The following is a 21,131-nucleotide window of genomic DNA, read 5'->3' as shown; positions in this document are numbered from 1 at the left end:
TTGATATCTGTATGTTCATAGAATCCCTACAATGTGAAAACAGGCCATTGGGCCCAACAAGTCCACACTGACCCTCTGAAGAGTAACCCAACCAGACCCATTCCTCTACCCTATTACTCTACATTTGCCCCTGACTAATACACCTAACCCACACATCCCTGAACACTATGGGCAATTTAGCATGGCCAATTCACCCAACCTGCACATCTTTGGATTATGGGAGGAAACTAGAGCACCTGGAGGAAACTCATGCAGACACAGGGAGCATGTGCAAACTCCACACAGACAGTCGTCCGAGGCGGGAATCGAACCAGGGTCCCTGGTGCTGTGAGGCACAAAAGTACATTGGGCATACGTCTGCAGGTGGTTCCAAAGGCCAAGCCAAACCCCAGAACAAAACATAGGTGACCCACAGGATGGTACAACACCACAACACTCTAAGCAAGGAAAGTGCCATAGCGACAAAGGCAAACATATCAGTGAGGTTCAGGTTCAACCAGATGAAAGGCAAATTTCAGAAATGCCAGAGATTTTCATATCACACATCACGTTAATGGCATAAGGTGATCAGAAGCTTTTACAACTCTTAATATCATGTGTCATGAAAAGACAGGACAGCACAAATTTACAGATAGAATCAACAGAGGAACTTGTACCATGGCATAACCTTAAAGACATGCATCACAGCAAGTGCAAAGCCATGGTACACCGTCTCTCAGCACATAAGGGATCACCAATTCGTGTATTAGCAAAATCACACCGCAGTGACAATACACAGTCCCCATCTTGGATTTCTGAAACCTGCTGTCTGGTAGATATCAATGGCTAAACGGTGGCAGGACTGTCAGTATACCCCAAGCTGAACCTTTCACAGTACAGCCACATCTCATAAGGTTCAACTGTACTTACCTATGGCAGAATTGACCACAAATGACACAATTGAATCAATCAGCAATCTCAATGGAAATAAGGCTTGAAGTGAAATGTCAGCCAAGAACCAGGTTGCTGACATCTGACATCCTGAACAGATTACCTCATCCACACAAACACTGTGTGGGTTGGGTAATCTTTTGATCCACATGTTGATGCCCTAGATGACATTCTCAAGGTTGTTCTATTATACTTTGATGTGAAGGTGCCGCTGTTGGACTGTGGTGGACAAAGTTAAAAATCACACAACATCAGTAGTTGACTTGAGTGAGTTCGTGATCCATGGATGTTAACTGTTATACTTTGGCCAGAGCTAATGTGAAGAGTTGCAATCAGTCACGTCAAAGATAAGCAACTACTAGAGTTGCAAAAGTTCATGTCAAGGAATGCTAAGAGACTATAAAAGATGTAGTTGAGAAGAGTTGTTTATTTTGGCTGGACAGAGGTGGACTTCATATGTCATAACAAGTCTTTTTCAATGGCAATTAAATCTGAAATACCAAAAGCATTATACCAAGATATCACATCTGTGTTATTCCAGAGACACTAGGTATTGAACGAACAGGACGGCTAGCATGTGGATCTGTGGACTAAGCAGAGATGAATCAGGATTTTGTGACCTTGTGTGAGGCATGCCAAACATTTCAACATCAGCAGTGAGGGAGCCCTTACGTCTACATGACGTTTCACCCACTCCTTGGATGAAAGTAGCATCAGACATATTAACAGTGCACAGGGAAGATTGTACCCTTATGCCATAATGATTCTCTAAATTTCCCATTATTTGATGACTTACCAAACTTATAAGCACAACCTATCATTGAAAAAATGAGTGATAGTTTATTTGTTATTCTGGAATGAATAGTGTCTGATTAATAAACTGGAAAACCCATTTCAAGATGTGTACTATGTAGGGAGTGACATATCGTATCGTGACACCACTATCCTTGCTGAAACATTCTCAGAAAACATGTTGCATGTTCCTTCAAATCAATAATAATTAAATGTTGAGCATGAAGCAAGATTTCTACGTTACATTACTATCTTGGAGAAGCAGAACTTAAGTTCAAAAAGCAAATATGAACAGTATGGTCCAGCAAACAATTGTCTACTCATTCTGAAAAATGGGACATTCTTCTTGAAAGGCAAAATGGAAAAGGTATACAGTGAGTGAGCAGGTAGAGATCTATCAAAACTGTGTAAGCTGCCAAGTTCAGTTAAACAATGACAACTCATTGAGCTACTTTGCAAAAGTACAGACACCAGCTCACACCAATGTATGGAACATCCACCAGGCATAAAGTTAATGAGGATAAATGTTTTGATGATGATGATGATTGTGATGATTGTGTTGAATGACAGAAACAAGCAGGAAGACAATCCATCTGTTAACAAGTGTATTGGAGAATGATGGGTACCTCTCCAGAATGGTATACATGATCACCAGATCAGGACAAGTTGTCAAATCTTCAAAGCATTACAGTGAAGTTTGATGTTTCAATCATGTAAACTCTACATTACCATTTGCATAATAATTGAATTGAGAGCACATGCCTATGAAATGCCATGTTTATCTGCTTGGTATAAATGTTATCTTTGGGAAAAGGGGATTGTTGTGCCATTCTCATGTTTAGTATGACAATATATCATTCAGAGACATGCTCATGACATCATTACTGTATAATAGCATGTGACCTGAAGGTCAATCACTTCAAGCATGACATGCTACTGGAAGCATGCTGTTCTATGTAGCTTATTAACTTAATATTAGTATAGACATAATGTATCTGAAGATTGTAATGCTTATATCTAATTGTTAGCTGTAATGAATGTCTGTTGGATTCTTCAATATCACGATATCGCCACATGGTTTCCTATGTTATGACTTAAAACATTACAATATAAGGTAAAATACTTCACTGGAGGCAAAATTTAATCACTACAGTCCTCTGGATCTGATATTTGATCTGTGTCCTGACCAAGTGGTGAGTTCACATCTTCCTGAGTGGCTGCTTCCAGTTAAGGAACAATAGGGTGTGTATCTTTGCGGTTGCAATGGTGTATCTATTGGTTCATTTCTACCATGTGTGGTGCAGGTGACAACTGTTTTACACAGATCCCAGGTTGTCACTTCAGCCAACTGTTTTGGGAGCATTGCAGATTTATTCCCAGACTGGCTCTTCAAGGTTCGACTCTGGAAATGGTTTGGTCATGCTGTCAGAACAAATCATTGGATTTGGGCCATTTACCTTGATTTTGTTGCTCATACCAGTTACTGCTTCTGGTTTCAGTAGTTTGTGATTAGAACAGTACATTGGGTGCGGTGTGATATTAGTCCTTCTCTTGAATAACCCTCCATGCCTTCAATAAGTGTGGCTCTACACACAAGGATTGTCTTATGATTTCTTTATGATTCCTTTGACAATTTTCACTTCTGCCTTAGTCCTCCCATTTGACTGTGGTAGAGTGGAGATGATGTATGAATTTCCCAATTCTTTATTAACTGGCTGAATTCTTCACTTGTGAATCACAGGTCATTGTCATTTATCGCAATGTCAAGAATGCTGTAATGGCTAAGTATGCTTTGGGCTTTTGACAATCTCACCAGCTAGCTGGCTCACCTCTCAACTGTCACAATAGTAGTCTGTGCTGATAAGATAATCAATTTCTGTGAATGAAAATGGGTCAATTCTCAGCTTCAGCCACAGTCTGTTTGGGACATCAGACATCATCAGTGGCTCTCTTCTAGCTTGTGTGTCTTGGTACACATTACAACCACTATAATGGCTTGATTTATGCTGAGGTTTGAGCTTATGTCTGTTAGATGCAATTGTCTCTACTGGGTGGACGTTTTCCAGAGCAAGTTGAGCTGTTGCTTCACATTGGATCTGGAAAATTTCAGATTCAGTCAGAGCATCATCTGCTGAGTTCTGCTCTTGACAGCACATGGATGATGAATATTGGCTTCCCTTGCTTCTGTCACAACATTCGGTTGGTGTCTCTGTAAGCAGAGTAACCTTCTTTGAAGATGCTTTGGAATGGACAGTGATGGCTTGAGGAAAAAAAATTTGCAATGGCTTGTGGTTGGATTTACTGTCATGTTGTCCCTTCCAAGTAAGTGTTCATGAAAATGCAGGCAAGAAAGACAATAGCAAGACACTCTTTCCCAATCTGAACACAGCATCGCATTGTGTTAACACCCTGAATGCAAAGGAAAATGGATGTTCTTGTTATATCTAGACCACTTCAAGTCCTGACTCACTGTAGGGTGACTTTGTCATTGGCTTTTCATGTCAATCCACCACTGGTGTTGCCATTGTGAGTTGCTGAATTTCAATGAATACTGCTTATTGTGTTGTGCTCCATTGTCAATATGCATCTTCTCAATGAGTTGGCATAATGGTTCACATTCTGACAACAAATAGCTAATGAATCAAACAAATCATTGCACTGCAATTTCAGCTACATCTCTGCCTCAGGTCTCATCTTTTCAGGATCTGGGCTGTCTTGATTACACTCATCTTCTCCAGTTAACCTTGAGGGCAGCACATACTGAATTGGTCTTACATTGTCATCTACTTCAACATGACATTCTCCAGGAAGGCAACCTAACCTTGCAAATACATTATTGTGTTCCTCTAGAATCTGAGTCGAAAAGTGTGGTGCTGGAAAAGCACAGCAGATCAGGCAACATCTGATGAGCAGGAGAGTCAAGGTTTCAGTCATAAACCATTCATCAGGAATGAAGGGCTTATGCCCGAAACATCGATTTTCCTGCTCCTTTGATGTTGCCTGGCTGGCTGTGCTTTTCCAGCGCCACACTTTACGACTCTGATACTCCAGCATCTGCAGTTCTCACTTTGTCTCTTCCTCTCGAATCTATTCCATGGTCAGTGGTTTAGTGTGCTGCATCACATTGCAAATCCGAGCACGTCAGGGATTACCAGTCCATGTTCTGGACCTGCTCCACATGAGATAAGTGGCAGTTGCTTGCTGTCAATGAGTTGAAAGTCCAGAGCTTTGTTCTTGTCATTGACATTAGGTTTGCCATTGAATCCAAACTCTCAGCAACTGACCAATGGACTCTTTTTCACACTGGACTCTAATTATATAGTCATGTCTAAATCAGACATTTCGGTCACTTTGTGCATAAAGCATGCCTTCAAAGGCTTTCAAAACTTCTCCAGTCATTTTGTTTTCTGTCCTTCAGAGAGATTTAGAGTGAATATATTTGGAAACATTCCTTTCCCAACAGCCACATGTAGGAACTCTGACTTGTTAAACAGATCCTTCACAATTTTGTAATTGCACATAGCAAAACTGGTAGTTCTGCTTCATATCACCCTTGATTGTGACCAGAGGTGGGATAGGAACCATTGCAGCCATTGTGTCTTACCCAGCATATCAGGTGTGACCTGCTAGTTTGTTCTTTTTCAATTTCGCGTTAGCAACTTTCACAGCTCTGAGCATTCCTGTGCTTCCCTTATGAACAACTGCTCTTTTTCACAAATCCTCAACGTTCCATTTCAGCTTGACTTGTGACACTGTATTTCATGTTCTTATAACAACTATCTGGCCTGTACTGTGACTTTATTGAAACTGGTTGCCGGATGCAAGCCCCTGTGTATGTGTGGTCTGATCAAGGGTATATAACTACAACAAGCCAGGAGGCACATTGGTCAGATTGCATTCCTTTCCTAAATAACATTCTAAAATATAGTCTAACAATGTTTTCAAAATGATCCTTAGTTTATTGTAGCGTGGCCATTTGGTAATATTTAATTAGAATAATTGAAAATGGGTTTTGGACTTAAAAGCATTCTAAGTCAGCATTGAATAACTGTTACTGAATTTTAAATGATTGAACATGGCATTTAAAAATGTAAAAAATAATCTATTTTCTAGACAGATTAATTCACAGAAGTTATCTTATTAACAAATTGGAAAGAAAATCAATTGTAAACCCTTTATGATACACTGCTTGGGTATAACTGCCTGAATAACCAATTTAAGGTCTGCAAACAAGTGCAACCGGTGAAAACCCCTAATTGAGATTCATTCATCGTGAGATGTGGGCTGTTATTGGGCAAATATTGCACAAATTTCAGTGTAGGAATGCAGCCCAATTGAAGAGAAACTCCAGGCTATGACTGCTTCACGCTGTTCCAGTAGGATCAATTTTTGGATTATTATAATCCAAGTGAAGGAACTAAGACACTTATGGGTCAGAACAGTCGAAATAAATTGAGCCACATGACCTTCTCCACATTAACCAAGGCATATTTGATACACTGATATTTTAAAATCCATCATTAGGGCTTAAGTGGCCATTTTTAGCACCTCTGCGTATCTGAACATTAGATGTAGGAGCAGCATAACTTTAATGAAATGCATTGATGTATATTATATCAGCTTGGGATAGCACAGTGGCTCAGTGGTTAGCACTGATGCTTCAGGGTTCCAGGTTCAATTCCGGCCTCAGGTGACTATCTGTATGAAGTTTGCACGTTTCCTCCCTGTGTCTGTATGGGTTTCTTCCAGTGCGCTGGTTTCCTCCCACAGTCCAAAGATAGGCAAGTTAGGTGAATTGGCTGTGCTAAATTGCCCAAATGTTCAGGGATGTGTAGGTTAGATACCTTAGTCAGGGGTAAATATGGGGAACGGGTCTGGGTGGGGTACTCTTTGGAGAGTTGGTGTGGACTTGTTGGGCTGAAGAGTCTGTTTTGACACAGTAGGGATTCTAGATTCTAGAATTTGAATGAAATGCTACAAAACAGCACTTCAATGTCAAGGTTAATGCGGATCCCTTGATCTACAAGTCCTTTACATTTGGTTTTCTTATTAGATTTGACCTGCTTATACCAGTACAACATTAGCAATATGTTGGAATTTGCAATTTGCTCAATCTATTATAATAATGTGCCCAAGTACAGCAGAGGTTTGTGTTAATATATAGGTGGAATAGTGAGTCTGGCCAGCGTATAATTTGGTTATAGTGTATACCACAGAATGAATTCCTCCAGGTTCTACTGCAAGGCAAAGAAAACACTGTCAGCAGGTTTGTTAAATGATGCAGAGCTTCAGCTCTTTAATTATAAAATTTAGCCTTGCCTTTGTACTGCAGGGTACAGAGGTGTTTCCATCTGCAAATTTATAGCACACAACTTCCATATCTAACAGACTATTAAAATGGCAAGGAAAATAAAGTTCATGCTCTATGTATATGATAAATAGTAACAAAGCAACAGCACATGGCTCATTTTAGTCACATCAGACTAAGGAATTGCTTTGCTATAGATTTTATTGATATCGTTGAATATAAATTATTGAGTGTGACGATGCTTAGTGCATTATATTGGCTTAAAGAATAGTTCGGAATTTTAAAAATTAAAACCTGTACCTACTCTGCTTGGTGTTGAAGATAAGCATATATACACTCAAATTCTGTGAATGAATAAAAGATATATGAAATACAATGGATATCAAGAAACTAATGACCCATCCAACCTACCTTACACAGTTGTGATTCCTTCGAGACCAGTAGCACAATAGTTATGTTACTGGATTATAAATCCCAAATTTGTGACAAGATCCAAATTCAAATCCCTCCAGCTGACGGTTTTTACTTTCAGTTAATTAAGCATATCTAGCATAAAAGGCCAGATCAGTGATCGTGACTGTGCAGCTATCAGAGTAATGCAGAAACCTACTTGCTTTACTGATTTCCATGTAGGAAGTTGTTCTTATCCAATTTTACCTCTATTTGACAACAGACCCACAAGGCAATGGGGTTGACTTAGCACTGCTCTTTAAAATGGCTGAGGAAACCACTCAGTCAAAGGCGATTGCAGATGGAGAATAAATGTTTATTTGACTAATGATGGCTAGGTCCCTTGAATGAAAACAATCAAAAATGTGACATTGCAACATATACACCCACCAAACTCCTTGACCCACGTAATCTCTTGGGATGTGGCAGCTTGGATAAAAACCTGTAGCAATGAGGGAAAACTATCTGGAAAATTCTTCCCTGAACTCTCAACCAAGAAATAAATGCATTACCCACTTCCTGTGCATGTCGATGTCCACAGGTTCAGCTCCCCTTGAAGAAACTCAGTGAGTCAGCATTTAAAGAATGAGCTGGCAATTTGACAATGGTGTTATTCTCTCGCACGGACATTCCTGCCATGACCTTGAGCAGCAGCTAAACAGAAAGAAACAAATTACATCTTGCTTGCTATTTGAGATTTTCGAAGAGTTAAGGGTAGCCATGGAATTTATCATGCTCAGATGCCAGTGACAAAGCTGAAGAATCCAAAGGTGATTAAAAATGATCAAAGCTGTGTTTGTGACTGTTTTCAGAAAATAGGACCAGGGAAGAGGTGAAGATCACTCTGCACCTGAGCCTGTTCCATCATTCTTTGGAACATATGTACCTCAACACCATCGACCCAACTTTGATCCATATCCTCTCGTGATACAAGTCTATTCTTACCAGTTTCGAAAATTTCAATTGAAACAGTGTGCACAGCTTTCCATGAAAGAAGTTTCTAGATTTCTCTTCATGGTGTAAGAATAGTTTTATGCAGCCATTCCTATCTCTTTAACATCCTTCCTTGATTGTTTTGGTGGTTTTCTGACTAGCCCCCATTCATCCACCTTGCAGGGACTTGAGCTCATCATTTCTCTAGTCATTGACAGGATGCAAGTACACATTGCATTTTTTGATTAGCCTATAATCATTGAGAAGATGGTATTAAGATGCCTTTCTGAATTGATGCAAATAATCCCTCAGTGATACAGTGAAGGGCATTCCAAGACTGTGACTCAATAAAGTGAATAAAAGTATAGTTCCACATCATGCAGAGTTTAAGAGTTGGAAGCGAGCCTTTTGTTGGTGCTTCCAAATGCCCCATGCCCTTATCCTTTTATGTGGTAGAGATTTTGGATTTGGAACATGCTGCCATAGAATCGAGAGTGTGGTGCTGAAAAAGCACAGCAGGGCAGGCAGCATCCGAGGAGCAGGAGAATCGACAATACGGACATAAGCCCTTCATCAGGAATGAGGTTGATGAAGGACTTATGCTCGATTCTCCTGCACCTCGGATGCTGCCTGACCTGCTGTGCCTTTCCAGCACCACACTCTCGACTCTAATCTCCAGCATCTGCAGTCCTCACTTTCTCCTATTCTGTCATAGAGCCTTGGTGAGATGTTGCCAATGCATCTTGCAGGCAGTACACATTGTAGCTACAGTGTGTCAGTATTGGAAGGGACATTCTGGTTAGTGGATGTCAGTAAAATGGAGTGCTTTGCCCTGGATGGTATTGGGCATTTTCAGTGTCGTTGGAACTGGGCTTACCCATGCAAATCGAGAATATTCCTTAACACTCTTGAAAAGTAAGCTTTGTTGATGGTAGGGGGCAGGGTTTAGGAAGTCAGGAGAACAGACATTCATCACAAGGCTTTTATCTTTTGGTTTGCTCTTGAGGACACATACATTTAATGTTAAGCTTGGAGATGGTAACCTGCGGGATGGTGTTGTTGAAGAATTTGACAATGGCAATGCCATTAAATGTCAAGAGAAGGTGGTTAATTTGTTGAAGGCAGTTGCTTGGCACTATTTTTCAAGTCTGAATGTTTTTTGGGTTTAGCTGCATGCCAGCACAAGCTTCTTCAGCATCTGAGGATAATGTGAATGGCGCTGAATACTCTGCAATCATAAATCTTTTTCATATTGTGATGAAAGAAAGGCCAGTGACAAAACCTCTAAAAATGGTTGGGCTTGGAGTGCACACACACACACACACACACACACACACACACACACACACACACACACACACACACACACCAGAAGATCTCAGCCAATCAGATCCTAGAGCTAACACGATTTGCCTTCAATGATTGCAACATTTAGGCGAGATATAATACCAACCAGTGGAGAATTTTCTAATTGATTTTAATTGATTTCAACTTTACCAGGACGCCAGATTCTGAAATTTGTCTCTTTTGGACCAACGTTTTAGTGAGATCCAGCCCTGTGTGTCCTCACAAGACCAATACTCTAATTTTTTTTTAATGTCTGGACCTCTGAGCACTGACTTCCAAAACCAGGAGAAAATCAGCCTGCATGGGACTTTGGGGGGACCTGGGAGTAACTGTATTGCCACACAGCTTAGCTGAAGCATTGCAGAGGAGCTGACATGGTCAAGTAGAGTCAAAGGGTATCTGGGCCAGTCAGGAATATGGAGGTGAGATCAAAATGAGTTCAACTATGATATTGCTAAATGGTTATGCAAGCCTGAGGGGCTGTATGGCCTTCTCTTAATTTATATATTGCATGTAAATTGCACTTCAGTGAATGTTAAGTGAATGCCACAGCATTTGTACATGGATAATCACTGTCTCCTAGTAGCTACCTCTCAATTTTGTTCCAGAAGTAGAAATCGCTGGAGAAACTCAGCAGGTCCAGCAGCCTCTGTGGAGAGAAAGCAGAGTTAATATTTCTGATCCAGTGACCCTCCTTCAGAACTTCAGGACTCTGAAGAAAGGTCACTGGACCTGAAATGTTAACTCTGCCTTCTCTCCACCGAGGCTACTGGATCTGCTGAGTTTCTCCAGCAGTTTCTGTTTCTGTTTCAGAACTCCAGCGATTGCAGTTTGTTCATTTTTCTCAAACGTTGTTACTTGGCCAATAGAAATTCAGGGAATGCGAAATTCAGTGGATTTCGGCAGGATGCAAACATCATGGTTGGAAGCCTGGAATTTCTGCAGAGATATATTTTTTGGTTTCTCAGCCATTGCACATCATGGAGGGGAAGCCCTTGCAATTGGTGAGTGTGCCTGAGTGGTCTAGGATGGCCATGTGGGTGAGGTTGATAACATCCTCGTGCAGCGGAATCCACCAGAGGGGTAAAAATGATCTGCCATTCATTCCGATTAGCTCAATCACAGGTAAATTTCCCATAATTTCTGGTCCTGGCAGATAGCAGTCCATTTGACTGATACGATTTCAGGCAGACCTGCTGGTGTATCTAGGATGTGTCTCAAGCACTGGAAGGAGTTGGAGGCAGAAAGGTTAAGGACGGTGGTCACTTTTGCATCCTCTGGTAACAGGTGGTTACCAAAGGGGCCCAGGAGAAAGCAATCCTTCCTGTAGGAGGCTGTAAGCATCTGTGGTCACCTGATCTAACAATTTACGTCTGCTGCGGCACTGCTGTTCCACCATGTCACAGAAGCTGACCCTCTGCCTATATCCCTTTGCCCGGGGGGTGGTAACTCCTGTGAGTTGCTCCCCTTGCTGTTCAACTGCAAGGTTCTCAACAACAAGTTGGAGCTTGCTGTTTGCATTGTTCAAATTGCTCCTCATCCGAGATCCAAGCTAAAGTTGCCAAGGCACAATCCATCCTGATGTATTCTGGAAAAACTCTAAGTTCTAATAAGTAAGCTATCAACAATATAATACAAGCAAGCCCATAGGTTAAAAAAAACCCTGCGAATGCTGAATATTTGTTGGAATATTTCCTTGTGTTTTATTCAGCTCATCAAATTGCTGTTGTGTTCTCACCTTACCTTTCAATTTCAATAAGATAGAAACACATGGACATGACAGTAAATCAATTATCTTTTGAAATATAATTTTAAATCACTAATTAACCATTGTTGATGCTTAACAAATGGGCAGCATTGTAGCTCAGTGGTTAATACTGCTACCTCACAGTACCAGGGTTTGATTCCAGCCTTGGGGTGACTGTCTGTGTGGATTTTGCACATTATCCCCATCTATGTGGGTTTCCTGCAGGTGTACCGATTACTCCAACAGTCTAACTATGTGCAGGTTAGGTGGGTTGGCCATGCTAATTTGCCCAGTGTTCAGGACTTGTAGGGAGTACCGGGATGGGGCAGGTCTGGGTAGGGTGCTCTTCAAGAGGTTGGTGTGGACTCGATGGGCTGAATGACCTGCTTCCACACTGTAGGGAGTCTATTCTATAACTTCACTTCTCCGTGCAACAAGTTAAATGGAAATGCCAGCATGTTGGAGAGGAGTTTCTGAAGTTTTGACAATCTTGCTGGTTTGCGTCATAACTTGCAGCCAAACCCAAGTGATGTTCCATATTAAAATTCACTTTGTGTAATCTTAGAACACAGAATGGCACCCTACAGCCCATCACGTCTGTCATTCGCACTCACCTGTTCTTCCCCCGACACCAGACAATTGACTCCCCTCCGAGTAATCCTATTTTCATTTCATAATTACTTATAAATTACAATAATTTTCGTGCCTTTATTATGTTTCAAAGATTAATTCAGGCAAGTAGGCCTCAGGAAAATCCTATTTCAGAAAGGCAACACTTTATGGGGAGAAAGCTGGTTTTGAAGTTGATTTAGACAGCTTTAAGGGAAGGACAGCATAATATTAATGACTGGTCATCTGCAATACAGGAGACGTCTAAGGTTCCATGGGACAAACCTTTGAGCTGATTTGATGATATTTTACTGTTTTTTTCCTGCTTCTCTTATTGTTAGACTTCGCTGACTATTCATGCTTGATTCATTAATTTAGCCTCCTTCAACACCTCCTTATTATAGTCACATTTATTTACTTGCCATATGTCAGATTCATAAATTCCCGAAACATTCAGATTTGTACCTGGATTGGGAATACAAAACTTGAGATAATCAACGACAGGAAATTAATATATTGGCTAGTTGAATAATTTACTCTTCAGCTTGGTTTCACTTTGGACAAATCAAAGCCAACTGAATTCAGAATCATCTATTAGACTCAAGAATTGCAATGTTAAATTTATTGCAACAGATGGACTTTCGAATCATTTCAACTCATCCCATCCCTGGATTTGGAATATGAAAATCTATTTCTTCCAATACACAAATCAATCTTGCATTGCACATGCACAATAACTTCTCAAACCTGAAAAGCAAGCATTTACCAAGTGAAGCTGCAAAAGCTGAGATTAGTATTGATTTTTTTATATCCTCGAACAAAACAAAATAAAATAAAGAGTACGAATGTTCTGTGCTATACCCAAATATAGCCTGTGCTTTGCCACATCAGGGAATAATAACTTCTGCTGACATTATCTATCCAAGATAGTTATGTTACTCATTGACGTCAGCTCTTAAGTAGAACTGAAGACTATCTTTCTGAATGAAATAGCTGTTCAGCTTATGATATTAACCTCTGTGTACCCAGTGTATAATAAAATCAGTTGAGGTATAAGACATCAGAAGAATTTGTTGTTTTTTTTCCCAATAGGATTTTGAATGGATTCTACAAGGTAGGTAAAGTGGTTTAACACTTCATTTCGGGGTGATATTGTCAACAATCTAAACCACAGAACTATACTCAGTCATGTGCCGGATAATGTACCAAGGTTCTGGACTGGGTTTAAGTGGACGACCTGAAAGCTATATACAAGATTGCTGCCGATGATCCAGGTTAGAGCTTCACAGATTACTTTTAATGACTGGTTCCTTTTGGGTACCTTGCTTGCTTGCTTAAAACATGGCAAGGTACTTGAGGGTAAAGGCAGGAACATCTATATTCAAATTCACCATGTGTTCATGCCAAGAATCCAGAGCCCACTTCATCTTCAACCAAGTGATTTCCTCCCCATCTTGCTAGGAAACATAGAATGACAGAGTCATAGAGATGTCCAGCATGGAAATAGACCTTTCCGTCTAACTTGTCCATGCTGACCAGATATCCTCACCCAATCTAGTCCTACCTGCCAGCACCCAGCCCATATCCCTCCAAATCCTTCCTATTCATATACCCATCCAGATACAATTTACAGCCTTCACCACTTCCTCTGGCAGCTCATTGCATACATCTACCACCCTCTGTGTGAAAAAGTTGCCCCTTAGGTCTCTTTTATGTCTTTTTCCTCACACCCTACACCTATGGCCTCTAGTTCTAGATTCCCCCACCCCAGGGAAAAGACTTTATCTATTTACCCTATCTATGCCCCTCATGATTTTATAAACCTCTATAATGTCAGCCCTCAGCCTCCAATGCTCCAGGGAAAACAGCCCCAGCCTATTCACCTCTACCAATAGCTCAAATCCTCCAACCCTGACAATCCCCTTGTAGATCTTTTCTGAATCCTCTCAAGTTTCACAACATCCTTCCGATAGGAAGGAAAACAGAATTGTATGCAATATTCTAACAGTGGCCTAACCAATATCCCGGATAACCACAACGTGACCTCCCAATTCCTGTACTCAGTACTCTGACTAATAAAGGAAAGCATACTAAACGTCTTCTTCTCTATCCTATCTACCTGCGACTCCACTTTCAAGGAACTATGAACCTGCACTCCAAGGTCTCGCTGTTCTGCAACACTCCCTAGGACCTGACCATTAAGTGTATAAATCCTGCTAAGATTTGCTTTCCCAAAATGCAGCACCTCGTATTTATCTAAATTAAACTCCATCTGCCACTTCTCAGCCCATTGGCCCATCTGATCAAGATCCTATTGTAATCTGAGGTAACCTTCTTCGCTGTCCACTACACCTCCAATTTTGGTGTCATCTGCAAACTTACTACTAAACAGTCTTCATGTTCCATTTTTCTGAACTATGTTCAGTTTGCGATTAAATTTCAACTTGCCATTTTAAATTTTAAATCTCATTAGAAGGAAGAAAGGTACTTCCTATCAAATCTTGCTTGCTTTTTCTTTCTCTGTTTGTCTCTGCCTTTCCCAAATTAAGTGCCAGGGATCCGAGTTCGATTCCAATCTTGGGTGACTGTCTTTGCGGAGTTTGCACTTTCTCCCCATGTCTGCGTGGGTTTTCTCCGGGTTCTACGGTTTCCTCCCACAGTCCAAAGATGAGCGGGTTCGGCGCATTGGCCATGCTAAATTGTGCATAGAGTTCAGAATGTGTAGGTGAGGTGCATTTATTAGGGATAAATGTCGAGTAATAGGGTAGGGGATTGGCTGTTAGTGGGTTACTCTTTGGAGAGTCAGTGTGGAGTTGTTGGGCCAAATGGTCTGTTTCCACACTGTAGGGATACTATGATCCTATGATTAACTATCAGTAGTGACTAATTCTAGTGATCCAGTGAACAGAATCAATTGGAGATAAATTTGAACTTAATAGTCAATTTTGAAATTCTATATTTTTTGTAAATTAGTTGACATGAATCAAAGACAGCACTTAACACACACTCTTACTTCAACCTCTTTCTTTATTTGTCTCCATTCGAGAAGTTCTTTTCTGTCATTTCCATTGCAGTAACTTCAAATACTGGTAAAATAATTTGCAAAATTGAAGAATCCCTGCAAACTACGTCATGATAACTAAATACAATTACTTAAAATATAAATTGCAAAAGTAAATTATGGATAAAACATTAAAAAAAACTTTAAATAGATCCAACAATATAGTTTTACCCATAGAAAACATGATGGAACAAGATTAATTCTTATCTGTGAATAACTACTTAAAATTCACTGAATTTACAAGATGGAAGGCATGGAAGAAATTGTAATATAAATTGGGAGGAAGAGGATAATTCCATTTAAATTAGTTTCTTTTTATTCACTCATGGGATGTAGACATTGTGACGGCACCAGCATTTATTGCCCTGAATGCAGTTAAGAGTCAATGACATTGCTATGGACCCAGAGTCAAGACAATTCTCATTAAAAGGGTCACAGACCAGTTTGAAAGGACTATCCACAAAAAGAGAAAGAATGTACCAGTCAACAATAAAAGAAGAAAATATTCAAAATACTCGTCAGGTCTAGCAGCATCAGTGGTGAAAGAAACAGAGTTAATGTTTCAGGCTTTTCATCAACTTTAAAAAGTTAAGAGATTTACAGGTTTCAAGGCAGTAGAAAGACAATGGGTTTGCGAGGAATTGGAGGGAAGCAAGGTGTTGGAAAGGCATGTAGAGGTTGTGTTGTGGAAGAAGAACAAAGCAGGAGCAATTGAAATCACAAACGAGATGATCGTACAAGGCAAATAGGGGCTGACAGTGGCACAAGAAAGAAATCTTAGGTCTGGTTGGGATATACCACAATTATTACCTTCAGCTGCTGTTTGAAATCTTGAGGACATTGGGTCCAATTGGAAATGTTTGAGTTCAATGTTGCATCCAGAAATTAAGTGCCTCATTGAAAGGTGAGGCGTCATTCCTTCTGATTTTACTGAGCTTCGTTATGGTGTAGGAAGCCAAGGGCAGGGAGGTCAGAGTGCGTGTGGAGTGGAGAATTGAAAGGACAAGTGATCAGAAACTCAGGGTCATGTCAATAGGCTGAATGAATTCTGCAAAGTGTTCACCCAAACTGGGTTCTTGTCACTCCATTGTAGAGGACAATTAACTGTGAGCAAAGAACACAGTACACTGAATTGAATGAAGTACAAGAAAATTGATGTATTGATGAATGGGAAGGGAAGCTGTGTTTGAAAGCAGCATCATATTGGAACTGGCAGGAATGATGGGCCTGTTCAAATTTTTAGTTCGTTTTCTGTTAATGTTTCAGATTTCTTGGACCTACAGTACTTTCCATTTTTTTTTCACAAACGAACAAACTAAGCATATATATAATCTGTACTAATAGCAGCTGCTGGTGAAACACTAGTCTTTATGAATTGGTGACCGTTGACACCCTTCACCATTGACACAGCACCATCTACAGGCATGATTGGTACTACAGGTACAGTAATGAGTTACTAAAGCTAAATTTATACATTTTCAAACAAGTGCATGTCCCACAACATAAGATTTAATATGCACTGTGAAGGACAGTCAATGCTTTACTTGCATGTTGAAGAGAATTTCATGCGATGCACATACAAAATAAAAATAACGTGGATGCTCAGGGAATAAGAGATACGTGGAGCAAGTGAGAAAGTTGATTGAAACTGAAGATCAGGAAGATGATAGTGAATGTCACAAGGATTGTGGTCTCAACCTTGCTCTAATTTCTGAGATTCTGAAAAGCATCAGCCAGTCTCATAGCACAAAGAGAAACAGGGTTAACATTTCATACGCAGCAATCTGAATCATTTATCTCTCCACAGATACTGCCAGACCTGCTGAGTATTTCCAGCGTTTTCTGATTATGTATAAAATGTATCAGTAAATCATACACTGAGGTTCTCTGTTTTGTTTATTGTATGGTCTCAGGTTGATGATGGACAATTTACTCTCCATTATACAGATCGTGGCATCATCCACAATTTCTGTTTTGACACGCAATGGTTTCACCAGGAGAATGTTTCAAGGACTTTTAAATTATATCTTCATTTCCAGGCAAAATAATAAATCTGTTCTAATAGCAATATTAAACTTTCCAGTGTTTCGAGCCTTGGGCCAATACTCTGCCATCTGCAGAATTTATAGCTTCAACAGAGCTGAATTATAAAGCATTATGAAAATAGTCACACATATACACCAACAATAATGTCATTACATTTTAATTCAAGATCCTTGAGTTATTTTGTCCGCATGTAATGCAATAATGCAAGATTTAACAATGCATTTCACCTTACAAATACGCTCAGCCAAAATATTCAACCTTATCAATGACACCATGCAACATTAGCATATAAATAATTAAAGACAGATGTTCTATTTTAACTGATGTATTGTGTCTTTAGGAATAAATTTTGATATGACCATGATCAATTTTCTCCCCTAGACCTTGTCCCAATAACACTGCACTTGGACTTTCCAAGTACAAGTTTGGAGTTAGCAGGAGAACACGTACATAAAGCTGCAGTCCAGCTCAGATCCCAGAGGTGAAAGAAACGCAGTCATCCTCTGTGTCACCCAATCCGTCAGGCGCTTGTGTTGTTCCAACAAAATGTTTTTCTATCAAAAACCTAAGCGCAATGTATGAGATAGCAACTGCAAACGGCATATATTTTATTCCTTTTAAATTAAAATGTTACCACTCTGATTATGGAATTTGTCACTGTCACACAGCAATTTACAAAACCTCTTTTTGGCTTTGGCAGCTGAATCTCTTGAAGATTAATGGCTTGCTCCTGTGGTCTGGGAAGTCTGATTGGGAATGTGTGGATAAATCAAGTCACAGTGCAGACAGGCTACAGAAGGTGCAAGTGAATATAACTTTCTACAGGCTGTTTAGTCAAGGGTACTATCTCATTTTATTAGTCCCACTCCTGACTTTTCATATCCACACTCAAACTTTCTGTCATTCTTTGTCCAAAATCCATATTTTGCAAAATGAAGCTTTGAGGCAAGAAAAATAACTTTCAAGATTCTCAAGGATCTGAACAACTGTCAATCATCAGAGTTGATACTTAACTCATTGATATCCAGGAGGGACAGTAAAAATATTCAGCAATATTATGACAGAGGATCTCTGATTGGAAAAACAGCATATAAAATCTGTTTGGTTGGAAGTAAGAAACAGCAAGTGACAGAAAACAGTGGTCAGACTAATTTATAGGTTGCTAAACAGTAAAGGTAACATATAACATTATATAAATGAGCAGATTAGGGGAATGCATAATCATGGATAACTTCAATCTACATGTAACCTGTGTAAATGTAACCCGCAATGTCTTTTCTGCAGCAGATCTCAGGAATCTTTGAGGATATATTAGTAGAGTCAATGAGGAAGACTCAGTGGGTGTGGTGCATGTGAATTTTCAGCAGGACATTAGTAAATTAAAGTGCATGGGACTAGGGATAGTATGCCAGCATGAATTGAGGATTGGTTAATGGGCAGAATGCATAGATCAGAGGAAATCGATCATCTCCAGGTTGGCAGCATATGACCAGTGGGGTAACACAATATACATCCTTGAAACCCAGTTGTTCACAATGAATGATTTGGGTGTGAAGGCCAATTGCAATATTTCAAAGTTTGCAGACAGTACAAAATTTGGTGGAAATGAGAATTGTGAGGTTGATGCAGAGAGTTTCAAGGGGCTTCAGATAGACTGAGTGAGCAGGCAAGACCATGGCAGATAAAATACAATGTGGATAGATATGAGGTTATCCACTTTGGTAGAAAGAATAAAGGTGAAGAGTATTTCTGAAACAGTGGCAGACTGGCAAATGTTGATGTCCAAAGGGATCTAAACATCTGTGTTCCTAAGTTACTGAAAGCTAATGTGCAGGTACAATAAACACTTCAGAAGGCAGATGGTATGTTAGCCTTTATGACAAGAAGATTTGTATAGATGCCTTGCACCAACTATAGTAAACCCATCAGTTTGAGCACTGGAGTATAGAGGGAGTTCAGCCAAAGTGCACCAAACAGATGGTTGGGATAGTGAGACTGGGCAATGTGGAGAGATTGAGGAGACTGGGTCTGTATTCTCTGGAGTTTAGAAGAATGAGAGGTGATCTCACACAAACTTACAAAATTATAAAAGGATAGGCAGAGTATATGCAAAAATCCGAGCACACGGTCTCAGAATAAAAGAGACGCCATTGAGGATAGAAGGAATTCTTTACTTAGAACATAGTGAATCTCTGAGATTCTCTTCTCAAGAGGAACTCAGTGATTAAGTAAGTTCATGAGAGAGATTGACAAAGTTTAAGTTACTAATGCCATCAATGGATATGACGATAAATTGGGAATATGGCTTTGAAGTAGACGATTAAATGTGACCTAGAATGGTGAAGCATGCTTGAGGAGCTGAATGTGTGGCCTGCCAGCCCTTGGAGGAGGGAAAAGATAAATACAAAGAGAAAATAAATTATAATAACTGCACATGAGGGAATGTATGTTTTTCTAACTTGTGAGACGTGCACACTTTTACATGAGTGCTATCTGGGGTGTTACTTGTATTTTGTTTTATTCATTTGTGGGATTTGGGTGCAGCTGGCTGGCCATCCTTATTTGCCCTTGAGAAGGTGGGGGTGAGCTGCCTTTTTGAACTGCTGCAGTCCATTTGCTGTGGGTTGACCCACAATGCTAGTAGGGAAGAAATTCCAGGATTTTGACTCAACGACTGTGAAGGAAAGATGGTATATTTCCAAATCAGGCTGGTGAGTGGCTTGGAGGGGAACTTGCAGGTGGTGGTGTTCCCAAGTACCTGCTGCCCCTGTCCTTCTAGGTGGAAGTGGACGTGGGTTATAAGGTGCTGCCTAAGCATCTATGGTGAACTTCTGCCGTGCATCTTTTAGATAGTACACACTGCTGCTACTGAGCACCAGTGGTGGAGGGATTGAATGTTTGTAGATGTGGTGCCAATCAAGCAGGTTGCTTTGTCCTGGATGGTGTCAAGCTTCTTGAGTGTTGTTGGAGCTGCATCCATCCAGGCAAGTGGGGAATATTCCATCACACTACTGACTTGTGCCTTGCCATTGGCGGATAGACTTTGGGATGTCAGGAGGTGTTACTCGCTGCAGGACTCCAAGTCTCTGACCTGCTCTTGTAGCCACTGTGTTCATATGGTGAGTCCAGTTGAGTTTCTGGTCAATGGTAACCCCAAGGCTGTTGACTGTGAGGATTCAGTGGTAATACCATTGAATGTTAAGGGGCGGTAGCTAGAGTGTCTCTTGGTGATGATGGATTTGTATGTATTGGTGGGCTCCAATTTGTTTGCGGAGTTGTGGATTCTCTGTCAGCATTGGAAGTAGAGGGGTTCTCCAGCGCTGGTGGGTCTCACAGCAGTTGTTGGAACATTTAAAGCTTCCTCATCCCTCGGCACCACCAGTCCTCCCCACAAACCAGAAACCTTAAGCCGTTCTAATGAAGTAGAGGTTCAGCTTGTTTTTCCATGTGGCACTGATTCAACTGCGATTGTGTTTCTTCCCACTGGATTTTTTTTTTGCTGATTTTTAAGAAAATGTGGATCAATTGTTCCTTACTGCTCTGCTTCAGACCATTCCAACTCTGCCTGGAGGTTCCACTTGAAAATGTAACCTATTTTCACTCTCAGCTGGCGCATTTGGACAATTGCATTTCATCTAAAAGATTTATCCAGCTTCTTCTTCAAAGGAATTAATGGACATACTGATGACTGCTGATGCTGGTTGGCTGAGTGTCCTTTAGTTTAATGCTTTCAGCTCAGACTGAGTAAGTTACTTGCATTATAATCTGTGTCAATCACCTTTCTGTTTAAAATGCTACTAGGCATTGGTTGCTTTGCGTAACATCTACTCATTTTATTTAATTGGTGAAGGCAATAAAAGGCTTTTTAGAAAGCAAATCACCAGCTGCAGACTGATGGAATTGCTCAA

This window comes from Chiloscyllium punctatum, chromosome 32 (genome assembly GCF_047496795.1).
Source record: "Chiloscyllium punctatum isolate Juve2018m chromosome 32, sChiPun1.3, whole genome shotgun sequence".
Lineage (NCBI taxonomy): Eukaryota > Metazoa > Chordata > Chondrichthyes > Orectolobiformes > Hemiscylliidae > Chiloscyllium > Chiloscyllium punctatum.
The sequence above is the reverse complement of the archived record's forward strand: the minus strand, read 5'-3'. Positions refer to the sequence as shown.